The following is a 13644-nucleotide window of genomic DNA, read 5'->3' on the forward strand; positions in this document are numbered from 1 at the left end:
GGATTTTTTAATATAGCGTGTATCGCGAATAAACTGCAATCGATAATTATATTATGCGTTTAGGCTAGGGATGCCCCGATCGATCGGCCACCGATCGTTATCGGCCGATAATCAGTATAAATATGCGATCGGTGATCGGTGATAATGCTTTATTTTCGCCGATCGTCAAAACAGATCTCACTCGCTGAGTTCTGTCTCAGACACCGGGAGCTGCACACAGTGCTGCGCGTCTGCTCCTCCTCCAGCTCCTCCCGCACGCATGTAAACACGGGTCTAGTCTAGTCTAGTGGGACGGGACCTCCATGAGCTAACGTTAGCTACCGTTACAAAATGACCCAGTCAACTATTCACTTTTAGTTTAATACATGATGAGGCATTGTCTAACTGAACGGTATCTAGCCGGCTAGCTACTGATAGCTCCTGATATCAACAAATGCTCCAGCAATAGTCTAGTTATCTAGTACTAGTGTATGATACCTCTGTTAGCTCACGTTAGCTTAGCTCACTGTTCAAAACGAAATGTCCCATTCAACTAAATAGTTCACTGAGGCGTTGTCTTAACGTTATATTTCCGGCTAGCAGTAGCTACAGACAGCTCCTGATATCAATGTCTTATAACACTCATTCGATGCATATTCGAAGCCCGGCTTGCGTCGCAGTCACTAACGGGGATAGCTGAGGGAGTAGGGTATATCTGCAGAGCCTAGGGTAAATCTGCAGAGCCGAATGTGATTTGATCAAAGCAGAGTATACACACAGACAGTGGAGATAGCGAGCATTTTGACTTGTTGCGTGGTGGCGTTGTCTCGCAGATAATACAACTACAAGTACAAGTCTAATTATATAATATATATATTTTATAAAAAAAAATTAAAAATTATATAATTTTTTTTTTTTTTATTAATCAAAAACGATCGGTATCGGATCGGTATCGGCCGATATGGCTCAAGACGATCGGTGATCGGTATCGGTGGCAAAAAACGTGATCGGGGCATCCCTAGTTTAGGCCTATAACTAGCGTTCTAGGAATTACTGCAGAAAACGATAAAAACATACTTATATTCTAGACGGTATTTTCGTATGAATATATGAATGAAAAAGTATAACGTTCCTACATCCTGAACTATAGATAATCGATGTTGAATGGGCCATAGTAATGTCAATTTAGCAATACAATTTAAAAGGTTATAGCCCTGCAAAGAAGGTGAAACATCTCCATAGGCTTAGACTGGTGGCAGTGATCATACATTGATGGATAGAAGCGTGGCAGTTAATGTATTAAGATTGGAAGAGTACTGAAAAAACGAATGCCGTTAGTAACGCCGTTCTTTATAACACCGTTACTCCGATTACTGTTTATAAGACACGGGAGCAAGCCTAGTAATAGACACAATATTTCTGACACTGGGAATACATTCACTGAGGTCCATAGATGTCCCTAGATACCAAGAATATGCAAATATTCGAAAATGTGTTGGTGTTGAAGTTAAATCAACCTCAGACCTTGAGTGGGAACAGTAACAGAAGGCTGTAGGATGATTGTGTTTAAGATAGAGGCAATAACAGTACCGTTTGAGTAGTGACTAGGGTATCTAACAGTGATGCAGGTGGAAATTATCGGAGGGGTAGTGTGACACACATAGACTGTATGTGGTCACAGTGTTTTTATTTGTTTTGAATACATAATGCACCTTTAAGGGACTATTTAGTTTAGCCAGCAGATGGCAGTGGAGTCTTAAGCCACAGCCCACAGCGGAGCTGTAACTATTACTCTGTGCTGCTTCCTGTCATTCTGTGACAGGACGTCAATGGGAAACAATAACATCTTCTGTCTCCTCATTTCATCTGTTTACCAACAGGTCAGTAGCATGAAATAAGCACTCAAAACATTCACAAAATGTATGTAAAGCAATGATATGGATGTGGACATTGCTTATTGTATAATTTCGTAACAGATGTCTGTAGATGAGGAGAATGTGGATACTAGCAGTCACCTAGCTAGCTGCTAACAGTGTTATTGTGGACGCAGGACAGGTGGAAACGAACGCCATAGCTGCTTGTTTGGTACAGTTAGAGGAATATTATTTTCTATACTTTTTGCCTTATTCATTTACAATGAGTTAAATTATTATATATATATATGTTATATATATTTACTGTTTCTTCATTTGCCTCATTCATTTTAAATGAGTTATAAGGTTAAATATATATATGTTATATATATTCACAAATGTTATTGGGGTATAATTACCTGATGCCTCTATTGTTTGCTATACTGTTTCTTCATTTGCCTCATTCATTTACAATGAGTGATACGGTTAAATATATATATGTTATATATATTTGCAATTGTTCTTTATTTAATTGAGATCTATACCAAAAGAGTTGGATTCAGATGTATTTTAATAAATGTCATTCTGTGACAGGACGTCAATGGGAAACAATAACATCTTCTGTCTCCTCATTTCATCTGTTTACCAACAGAATCCTATCTGTTCAGGTCTCACACCTGAGACCTGTAACAGATTCATGGGGGCTCGAGCCGGGATTGGCGCCATAGTGGTCGGAGGTCGTCAATCCAGAGATCATTGAACCTGTGGACAAACGAGATACATCATCAGAGCTGTGGACCACGCTAGTCCAGGGTACCTGTCTACAGTCTACACTTCAGCAGAGCGGGGAGTACACAAGTATCCAGAGCGTCTGAAGAGTGTTCATCATGGCGGACAACAGTACCCGTAAAAAAAGGACTGCTCCATCTTTCCTATGATGAGATCCTCCTGGTGGCGAAGGACTTGGTATCATCTGACCAGGATCCAGCTAAGTTGGAAGATGAGGGGGCGTGTTTTGATCATATTTGTGGTTACATGTCTTCTACTACTCTATTACAACTAGAAGATCAGGGCATGGTTCAGTTGTTGTGTTTGAAGGATGTAATTGATCTGATGGTTGCAGGGCATGGTCATAGTCCAGTGACTCCACAGGGAGGAACAAGTCCTGACATTGTCGATTGTAAACACAAACACCCTTACCCCTGCTTCCAAAACTGATACCCTTGAGTCACAATCTAACAAGTTAAACAGTGAGTTGCAACACCTACAATCCTCACCCATTACATACCAACAGCCAACTGCAGATAACGGTAGCCAGTCCTACTGCGCACAGGCCAGTCAGTCCCCTCACAGAAGTGAAAGCTTAATCGCTCTCAAAGATCTAGCTCTTCTCCAGATAAAGGAGTTTAAGATACATGGAGGCCAGATAGGGGATAGTGCATCTGATATTAGTTATGGTAATATCGGTAAACAGATAACAGAGGGACTAAAAGAAAAGCACACTGAGGGTGCAGTTATCCGAGCAGTGCTGCGCATCATCAAACCTGGCAACTTCAAGGACATGTTGATTAGTAAAGATGAACTGACCGTGATGGAGCTTAAAAGCTTCCTACAGTCACACCTGGGAGAGAAGAATACAACGGAGCTCTTCCAAGAACTGATAAATGCACGGCAGCATGAACAAGAAACACCACAACAGTTCCTCTACCGGATGATGGGGCTCAAGCAAAAAGTGGTCTTCACATCAAAACAGATAGACACTGACATAAAATATGAGGCAGGAACTGTACAGAATGTATTCCTCCACACCATCTACCAGGGTCTACGAGAGAAGCACGATGACATCCGGAGGGAGCTTAAGCCATTGCTCTCTAACCCAACAATCACAGATGAGGCGCTGTTGAGGCAAGTCATCAAAACGACCAATGAAGTCAGTGAAAGGAGACGTCGACTGGGTCAGAGCACACATAGCAAAGTTACCTACGCTCACAGCGGGCAAGTTGACACAGACCAGTCGACCAAAGGGAAGGAAGCCACTAACCGCACAGACAGAGATGAGGAAGTCAAACGACTGAGTGCCCAGATACAGGCGTTAACACGAATGGTGGAATCCCTAAAACCGCCACAAGCAGCGTCACGGCCAGCCACACCCCAGCGCCCACCTGAACATTCATGCTACTGTGTGAGTTCCCAGGCAAGACAAACGCCACAGAGAAAGGGAACATATGGCTGTCCTACCTGTGTTGAACAGAACTTACCTAACTGTAATAATTGCTTTGCATGTGGTGAAGAGGGACACCGTGCGTTGGGGTGCCTTAAAAGGTTCAAGTCGTCGGGAAACCAGCTGCGGTCACGGCAGAGGGACAACCAGTGACCGGCCCCAAACCCCAGTCCCACTCAGGAGTGCGCAGAACTGATACAGCCCCATATAATGGTCACTTCCCTGTCGCCCCTCAATCACCTACCACCAGTGTCAAGTCTCCATCTGAAAGAGTAGCACAGTTAATCGGGAAGCAATGTTTACTTAAGTGTCACTTGAATGGCCATGCTGTGAGTGTTAGACACAGGTGCCCAAGTTAGCCTTATCGATCGGACATGGAAAAAGAAATACTTGCCTCATCAAGAGACCCGCCCTCTCAGTGAGCTGATGGGTGATCGTGACCTTGATGTCTACGCTGCTAATGGAGAAACAATACGCTTTGATGGCTGGGTTGAAATGACCGTCAACTTACCTGGCAATGATGACCCCGGGCTCTCCATCAAAGTGCCGTTCCTGGTGAGCCGTGGGGACCTGTTAAGGCCACTGCTGGGCTTTAACGTCATTCAAGAGTTAATCCAAGGGAAAGGAGATGGAGTGGAAGTCCTGTCTATCATCGTTGACCTGCTGAGAGGGGCCATGGAGATTGGAAGTGAGAAAGCAGAGGCTGTGGTGAGTTTTCTCCAGACCCAGAAACCTGTTGATGAGCAAGTATCTGTCAAAGTAGGTTACCATGAGGTCGTTGTACGCCCTGGTCAAGTTACTCACCTGAAGTGTCCAGTGCCTGCAGGTTTCTCCTCTTCTGTCGCTCTATTCGAGGTCAACTACCATGACCGGCATTTGGAACAGTTAGATGTAGGTGATGGACTAGTCAAGGTGCATCATACTGAGAGACCATTTGTAAGAATCCCTGTGAGCAACAACACCAAGCACAATGTAACCTTACCCAGTCGTACAGCCCTAGGCAGCATCCAGCCGATAGACAGAATAGTACAGACAGACCGAGTCTATGTGAATGAAATGAACTCACCTTCCCCCATCAGTAGAGATGAAAAGAATAGCTCAGCAACTCAGTGGCATCCCACAGTTGACGTTAGCCATATAAGTGAAGAACAGCAGACAGTAGTGAAGCAAATGCTTTATGAAGAATCCAACGCATTCGCCCGTGACGATAACGACCTAGGGTGCATTCCAAGTCTTCAAATGACTATAACTGTGAAAGATGACATCCCAGTGCAGCGGTCGTATGTATCGGTACCTAAGCCACTTTATAAAGAAGTTAAGGATTATATCCAAGACTTGCTTGCCAGAAAGTGGATAGTGAAGTCCAAGTCCCCATACGCAGCCCCGGTGGTGTGCGTGCGAAAAAAATATGGAACTTTGAGACTCTGCATAGACTACCGCCTCTTAAACCAAAAGACTGTCCCAGACAGACACCCACTCCCACGCATACAGGACCTAATGGATACACTTGGAGGTTACAGCTGGTTTTCCATCCTAGACCAGGGTAAAGCGTACCATCAGGGATAGGGATACATTGCAGAGGGGTCCAGACACCTAACCGTGTTCGTCACACGGGGTTGTATGAGTGGGTACGCATCCCTTTCGGGCTTTCAAATGCCCCGGCTGCATTCCAGAGAAGTATGGAGGAGATGTTGAATACTCTACGTGATGAATGCTGCATTCCTTATTTGGATGATGTGCTCTGCTTTGCTGAAACGTTTGAGGCCCATGTCGACGGACTGAGACGTGTCCTGAGGGCTCTGCAGCATCACGGTGTCAAGCTCAGGCCCGCCAAGTGTGAGCTATTCAAGGAGGAGGTGCGGTATGCTGGGAGACTTGTCTCTGCCAATGGAGTGCGTGTCGATCCTAGAGATATAGCAGCTGTCCAAGCACTGAGAGAGAAAACCCGAGCACAGTTGGAGAAGTCCGTAAGCTGTTGGGATTTCTCAGCTACTACAGGACATATGTGCAGGACTTCGCAAGGATTGCAAAGCCAGTCTATGAGCTTCTACAGGGGAAAGGAGACCACATGGTGACAACTCGGTCCAAGTCAAGAAAGGGGAAAGGTGCCCAGATGCCATCACGGACCCCCATACAGTGGACTGAGGAACACCAAGGCGTCCTTGACCAGTTGATAAACATCCTGTCCAATCCACCTGTATTAGCCTACCCTGATTTTGACCTACCTTTCGTGTTACACACGGATGCATCAGCAAAAGGGCTTGGAGCTGTATTGTACCAGCGTCAGGAAGGGAAGCTCAGGGTCATTGCATACGGATCCAGAACACTCTCACCTGCAGAGAAAATGCACTCAGGGAAACTTGAATTTCTAGCCTTAAAGTGGGCTGTGTGCGAAAAGTACAGGGATTACCTTTTCTATGCCCCTCAGTTTACAGTGTATACAGACAACAATCCCCTAACCTATGTGTTGAGCACTGCCAAACTTAATGCTGTAGGCCACAGGTGGGTTGGAGAACTGGCAGACTTCCGGTTTGAGGTCAAGTACAGACCTGGCAAAGTGAACATTGATGCTGACACACTCTCCCGGTTACCCCTGGAGATGGATGAGTATGTTGCAGGATGCACTGAGGAAATGTCCAAAGACACAATCCAGGCAGTGTGGGAAGGCAGCCAGGCAGCAGAGAAACAGGATGTGGCCAATGTAGCGGCGTTCAACCTGTCACTGGAGAGCTCTGAGCCCCATACACCTGGACTTCTCCCAGCTATCAGTCATGAGGAGCTTGTACAAGCCCAGAGAGATGACCCGAGTATCTGTGAAGTCATCAAGCTGAAGGAGACAAATCAGACCCTAACTAATGACACAAGACGGGGTGTCAGTGGTCCTGGAAGGAGACTCTTACACGAGTGGGGAAAGCTTCAGATAGAAAATGGTCTACTGTACAGGAACACCATCCAGAGACGACAGCTTGTCTTACCTGAAAAGTACAGACCCATTGCTCTGAAACACCTCCATGATGACATGGGACATGTGGGAACTGAAAGGGTCCTTTGCCTGGCCAGAGACAGATTTTACTGGCCATATATGAAGAGTGAAATTGAAGCCTATGTGACACGGAAATGTCCCTGTATTAAACAAAAGAAGCCTGCATTGCACGTCAGAGCGCCCATGGGTAGTATCACCACTCACTCACCTCTGGAACTTGTGTCCATCGATTACATGCACCTAGAGCCAAGCAAAGGGGGCTTTGAGTACATATTGGTCGTCGTGGACCATTTTACCAAATTTGCCCAGGCCTACCCTACAAGGAATAAGTCTGGGAAGACCGCAGCAGAAAAGATATTCAATGACTTCATTCCACGGTTTGGCTACCCAGGAAAGCTCCACCATAATCAAGGTCGTGAGTTTGAGAATGACCTGTTCAAGGCCTTACAGCTGATGACAGGAGTGGGACACTCCAGGACCACACCGTATCATCCCCAGGGCAACCCAGCAGAGAGATTCAACAGAACCCTGCTCCAGATGCTGAGGACCCTAAAGGAGAAAGAGAAGGATAGATGGAAGGAGCATCTGCCACAGATAGTTCATGCCTATAACAGCACCAGACACAAGGCGACATGGTACTCACCATTCTACTTACTGTATGGTCGTCATCCGCATCTGCCTGTTGACCTGTTATTTGGCTTGACAACTGAGAAGGAAGCCACGACTCCCAGAGGTTACGCTGAAAAGTGGGCTGCAAGGATGAAAGAGGCGTACAAGGTGGCATCTGAAAACAGCCGCAAGTCAAGCGATAGGGGGAAACGGTACTATGACCGTCATATGAGGGGGGTTGTCCTCCAGGAGGGTGACCGTGTCCTAGTCCGAAACCTGAGCGAAAGGGGGGGGGGCAGGGAAATTGAGGGCTTACTGGGAGGATGCAGTATACACAGTAAAAGAGTGTGTGGGTGACGGCCCTGTCTACAGAGTGTATCCAGAGAAGGGTGTCCCAAACAGAGTCCGTACCCTGCATTGAAACCTCCTACACCTAGTGAATGACCTACCAGTAGTCCTACCTGTATCCTCGCCGTCAGCACCACCTGGAAGGAGAAGAGACCTACCTGCATCATCGCCGTCAGCACCACCTAAAGGGAGAAAACAAAGAAGAGACAGAGAATTAGACCAATCTGTGAGCAGTGACTCCTCAGACTTAGATGATGAACCACGATACTGGCTGAGAATACCTGTAGTGAGGAAGCCTGAGAACACCCCATTGCGACCCGCTCGTGAGCCTGCGGGAAGCTCAGCTTATGGAACAGTCCCACCAACACTGATATCAGAGACCAGAAGAAACTTACCTGTGAGTGATGTCCCTGAGAACAGATCTGCAGATCCCTTGCCAACAGATGAAGAGGGTGGACCAGAGGAAGATGAGTCAGCTTTTCAATCAGAGGAAGCTCAAGTCCCTCAGTCAGTGAGTGACCAGCTAGATCCGCAGCCTATTTTTGATATACCTGAGACAGTCAGTATTCAGCCTAGGCTGACAGAAACTAGAACGTCTACCCGTGATAGGAGGCCGCCTCAGATGTTGACTTATGAGTTATTAGATGAACCTTCTTACTACCTTCCAAGCACCGCCAACACTGTAGGGGTCTATGGGGTAGCATCGACACCAGTTTGGGGAATGCAACGACATTACATTCCATATCTGCCACCGTACCTCAACGTACCCTACCATGGGTCACCATACAACCACCTTGTGCCTTACATCACTCCTACACATGTATATCGACAGGAAAATGTAGGCCAATAGGTTATGTCAGGAGCCATTTTTCTTTGAGGGGGAGTGTGTGACACACATAGACTGTATGTGGGCACAGTGTTTTTATTTGTTTTGAATACATAATGCACCTTTAAGGGACTATTTAGTTTAGCCAGCAGATGGCAGTGGAGTCTTAAGCCACAGCCCACAACGGAGCTGTAACTATTACTCCGTGCTGCTTCCTGTCATTCTGTGACAGGACGTCAATGGGAAACAATAACATCTTCTGTCTCCTCATTTCATCTGTTTACCAACAGGTCAGTAGCATGAAATAAGCACTCAAAACATTCACAAAATGTATGTAAAGCAATGATATGGATGTGGACATTGCTTATTGTATAATTTCGTAACAGATGTCTGTAGATGAGGAGAATGTGGATACTAGCTAGCAGTCACCTAGCTAGCTGCTAACAGTGTTATTGTGCACGCAGGACAGGTGGAACCTGTAACTGTAACTTGTTTGGTACAGTTAGATGAATATTATTTTCTATACTTTTTGCCTTATTCATTTATAATGAGTTAAATGATTAGATATATATATGTTATATATATTTACTGTTTCTTCATTTGCCTCATTCATTTTAAATTAGTTATAAGGTTAAATATATATATGTTATATATATTCACAAATGTTATTGGGGTATAATTACCTGATGCCTCTATTGTTTGCTATACTGTTTCTTCATTTGCCTCATTCATTTACAATGAGTGATACGGTTAAATATATATATGTTATATATATTTGCAATTGTTCTTTATTTAATTGAGATCTATACCAAAAGAGTTGGATTCAGATGTATTTTAATAAATGTCATTCTGTGACAGGACGTCAATGGGAAACAATAGAATCCTATCTGTTCAGGTCTCACACCTGAGACCTGTAACAGTAGCGTATTATGTTATTCAGCCCAAGGCTGGACTGGGGGGTGGGAGTATCGGATCAGTGCATCCCTAGTCAGAAGGCACTTGTACCAGAGCTCTTTCAGGCTGCATGATCTACAGATGCTGAGCTCTGCTTAGGAATGTCAGCTTCAATTAATCAATTAGCTGTGCTTTCTGGAGCCAGGAACACTGTCTACCTGATCTATAGCCCGGTTTGTAAAAGTTGTTATGCTTGGGCGTGGGACAGCCAGGCAGGGAAGGAAATAATGTGGTGTGTTGCTAAGAAAGAGGTGCTGGGAAATAATTTATTAACATTTGATTTAGACTTGTTGATTTAGAATGTTCCACAGATTCAAGTAGATATGGAATTCTTAAATTGACACAACATGCAGGACCATTAAAGCTGTTTTTAATAAACTATGTAGAATGAATGAATGAAAACGTTAGGTTATGACTATAACCAAGTTCTGTTAGTATAGCGACGCTCGGCATCACTTTCTGCACTGTCCTCGCACACGTGCACACGCACTGAATAAAGACCACAATGTACCTTTAATCCCAATATTTGTCTGACCACACCCCTATCAGCTTACCCATATAAGCAGGGGTGGGGCCACCCACTCGCCTCCTTCCCAAGCTTTTACCACAAGGCGAGATCAAGGGCTGCAGCGGCGTCGGACGCCGAGCGTCGCTATACTAACAGAACTTGGTTATAGTCATAGTCATATAGTCAACGTTCTGTATCGTATAGCTCTCGCTCGGCGTCACTTTCTGCACAAGGGAGGCCGAGCGAGAGCCATCGGCCGACAAATACACCCCGCTGAAAGCCCCCCACAACCATCAGAACAGGGAGGGCCGAGCCCCCCCGACCCACCCTAATGGAGGGCACCCCCCCTATTGGGGGCTTCACGGGAGGGCGACGGACCCGACCGTGCGAAGAGGCACTCAAGCAACTCAACGCACAGGGTGAGCAGCCGTGGCTTGACCCCACGACTACACACACGCACAACCCGCATGCCACCCGGGAACGAACGGAGGAAACAACCTCGTTACTGCCCCCAGAATCACGGGGTCAAGGGCAAACCCAACCCCGTGGCAAGGCCGTAGCAGCGGAGCGCGAAGGAAGACCCAGACCCACCAAAGGGACTGGACCCCCTGGAACGGGGGCCCGGAGAAGTCCATGATGCCAGCATCAAGACCCCACCAGGTGGGCACTTAGTGACCCCGCCCCCCACATCGCCAGCGTATTCGGACAAAGGCCCCTCAGCCGAGCGGGCCCTGTCCCCCCAATAGTACACCGCCTGGCACACTGACCCTGCAGAACAGGCAGTCAGCATGGCCGTAAGCACACAAAAAAGGTTAACCAACGGAAGCAGGCAGCGCACCGGGGAAAAACCAGGCAACAGGCTATTAACCCTAGCCTGGAGACTGCGGACGAGACAGGCGCCAGAGGACAGCCGGCGGAAGGGGCGTAAGCTGGCGGTGTTGCATGACCAAGCCTCCATTAAAAAAAAAAAAAAAAACACCCAGAGGGGTTGAGGCAGAGAAGGCTGACACGATTGGCAGACGTCATGAACGTGCAGGGGCACCCTCAAACGGTGAACCCGGGAGTTGACACTGCTCCAACACACCAGGGAATCAACCACCTTGGTGTTACCCAATGCGGTGGTCGTTCCTATAACCCCTCAAGAAAAAACTCCAAAACACACCTGCGGGTATACACCGGCTATACCGCAGTACAAGTGTTTCAGTTTTTCAAAAAAGGGTTAACCCAGGCCTACGGGTCGACGAAACATTACTTCGGACCAGGCCCGGCGATACGGGAAGCACAGGGACACCAGAGGAGGTCAAAGACCACCCCAACAGGCCCCTCTTCGCCATGCGTGAGAGAGGAGCGAAAAAGAATGGAGAACCAGCCCCTAAGCACACCGTACTTGGTATTCCCAGGCGGTCTCCCAACCAAGTACTAACCAGGACCAACCTGTGTAGCGGCCGAGATCTGACGAGATCGAGCGTGTACAGGTTGGCATGGCCGTAAGCCATTACGACAGTGCTGAGTAAAAAACGTACCCAACCAGGGTCTCCATAGTGCTTAACCCTGTGACACCCGGACCAACCTGGCATTTTTCCCCCTGAAAAAAGCCCAAGTCCCTCAGGGTACCAGAACAGCAGATCTGCATCCCCGGCGGACAACGGGTTCAACTGATCCAGACCAGCGTGACCAGAACCAGTCCCGTGCCCTAACCACGCCGACATGCCTACTCCAGGAGAAGGGGCAGATATGCGTGTTGATCTTAAACATGAAAAGAAGGCGCCACCCAGACGTTCGGGCGAACCGCGCCCGGTGGCCCACCCCCAGGGCGTGAGACCCCTCTACATATGTTCAGATCCATTCCGTCATCATCCCCCAGACATGAACGAGAATCCGTCGATGACAAAAACCAGGTCGTTGGATTTGGTCGTCGGAAGAGGAAAAACCTCCATCCCAGTTGCTTTATAAAAACGCCGTTTTAACCTCAAGCAACCAAGGCGTGCCAGTCAGTCGCCTGTTTACAGAACACCCCGAGCTAGCACTATACGTGCGTCGGGACACACCCACATCAATGAACAGGCTATTTAGACCTGTCATTGAATCCCCAAGGCGCCATGGGGAACGACAAGAGGGGTGTGACACTTCCTAACTCCAACTCTTTTTAGTAGAAAAGAAGGAAGCACCAACAGTATGTATCCCAGTCTACACAGCCGGGGGTAAAAAAAATTCACATTTTTACATCCCACCACCCTCCCATAGGAAGGAGACAGGAATCCCCAGAGAGACTTCCCACGCGAGCTGTACAGATTGAAAAGAATATATTGCACCTTGAGCCATGTAAAAAATTGGATTTAGGGCTCTCCGGGGAGGAGGCACTGAACCCATACACACTCAATAATCGAATTGAATCGAATACATACACAATAGAATAGGACTCCTTCTAGAGGGTCCACTCACCTTGACAATCTGAGGAGGAGGCTCTGTACTCTGAAGGAGGCTCCCTCACATGGAAGGAGGAGTCCCAACTCACAGAAGGCCCGAATAGGAGCTTGGTGAGGAGGAGCCCTGCCCACCCCCCGAAACAGATCCATCACATGGACCTGAACAGCACACGGAAGTCCTACCAACAGAGACGCGCACGGTGACGTACTCTATGGCGGGGGAATTTCTGCGGTGCACACGCCCAATATTCCAGGCCGTGGGACCATGAAACTCCCCCCCCCACCCCTCACCCCGTAACGTGCGGGACCGCAACGTGACAGGAACCTTGAAGGACAGGGGGTGTACCCCTGACCAACAGAAAAAAGGGGGAGAGGAAAGGTTACCAGTTCACCCCTTTACGACCCCACACCCATGATACGATGTAATGACAAAAAGAAAGTATGACACAGTCATATTCAGCTCTATGAAGCGTCTGACAGCTTCACACAGCGCATGAGCTAACCTGCTATCTGATTTTTACTAAGGAAAAAACACAGAATAGAGAGGGCTCTCTAAGAGCCCCGGTCCAAACTTACACATGTGCTTCTGTGGCCAGTCCAACCCAGTTGTAGGTCACATGACACACACAACCCATCATCACCTATAAAAAAAAAATGGCAAAAACACTCTACAGAGGAACGCCGTTTTTCATAATGAGAGAATACATAATTCTCGATTAGTATCGGCCACAGGCCTTGCTAAGCACACACGAAAGCGACCAACAATCTTTTCTTTTAGGAAAATAAAGTTACTCCAGCAGATTTAGCACAACCTCAGCAATCAAGCTAAGGGTTACATCGTATCCCTACCACACAGTGACACAATGTAGTGCAACAACATGTCCACTCTGATAGGAGGATGAAGAAGTCCCCAGGGAACTGGGGGGAAACACAATCC

Source organism: Notolepis coatsorum, assembly GCF_963971535.1.
Source record: "Notolepis coatsorum genome assembly, chromosome: 17".
In the NCBI taxonomy this organism is placed as follows: Eukaryota; Metazoa; Chordata; class Actinopteri; order Aulopiformes; family Paralepididae; genus Notolepis; species Notolepis coatsorum.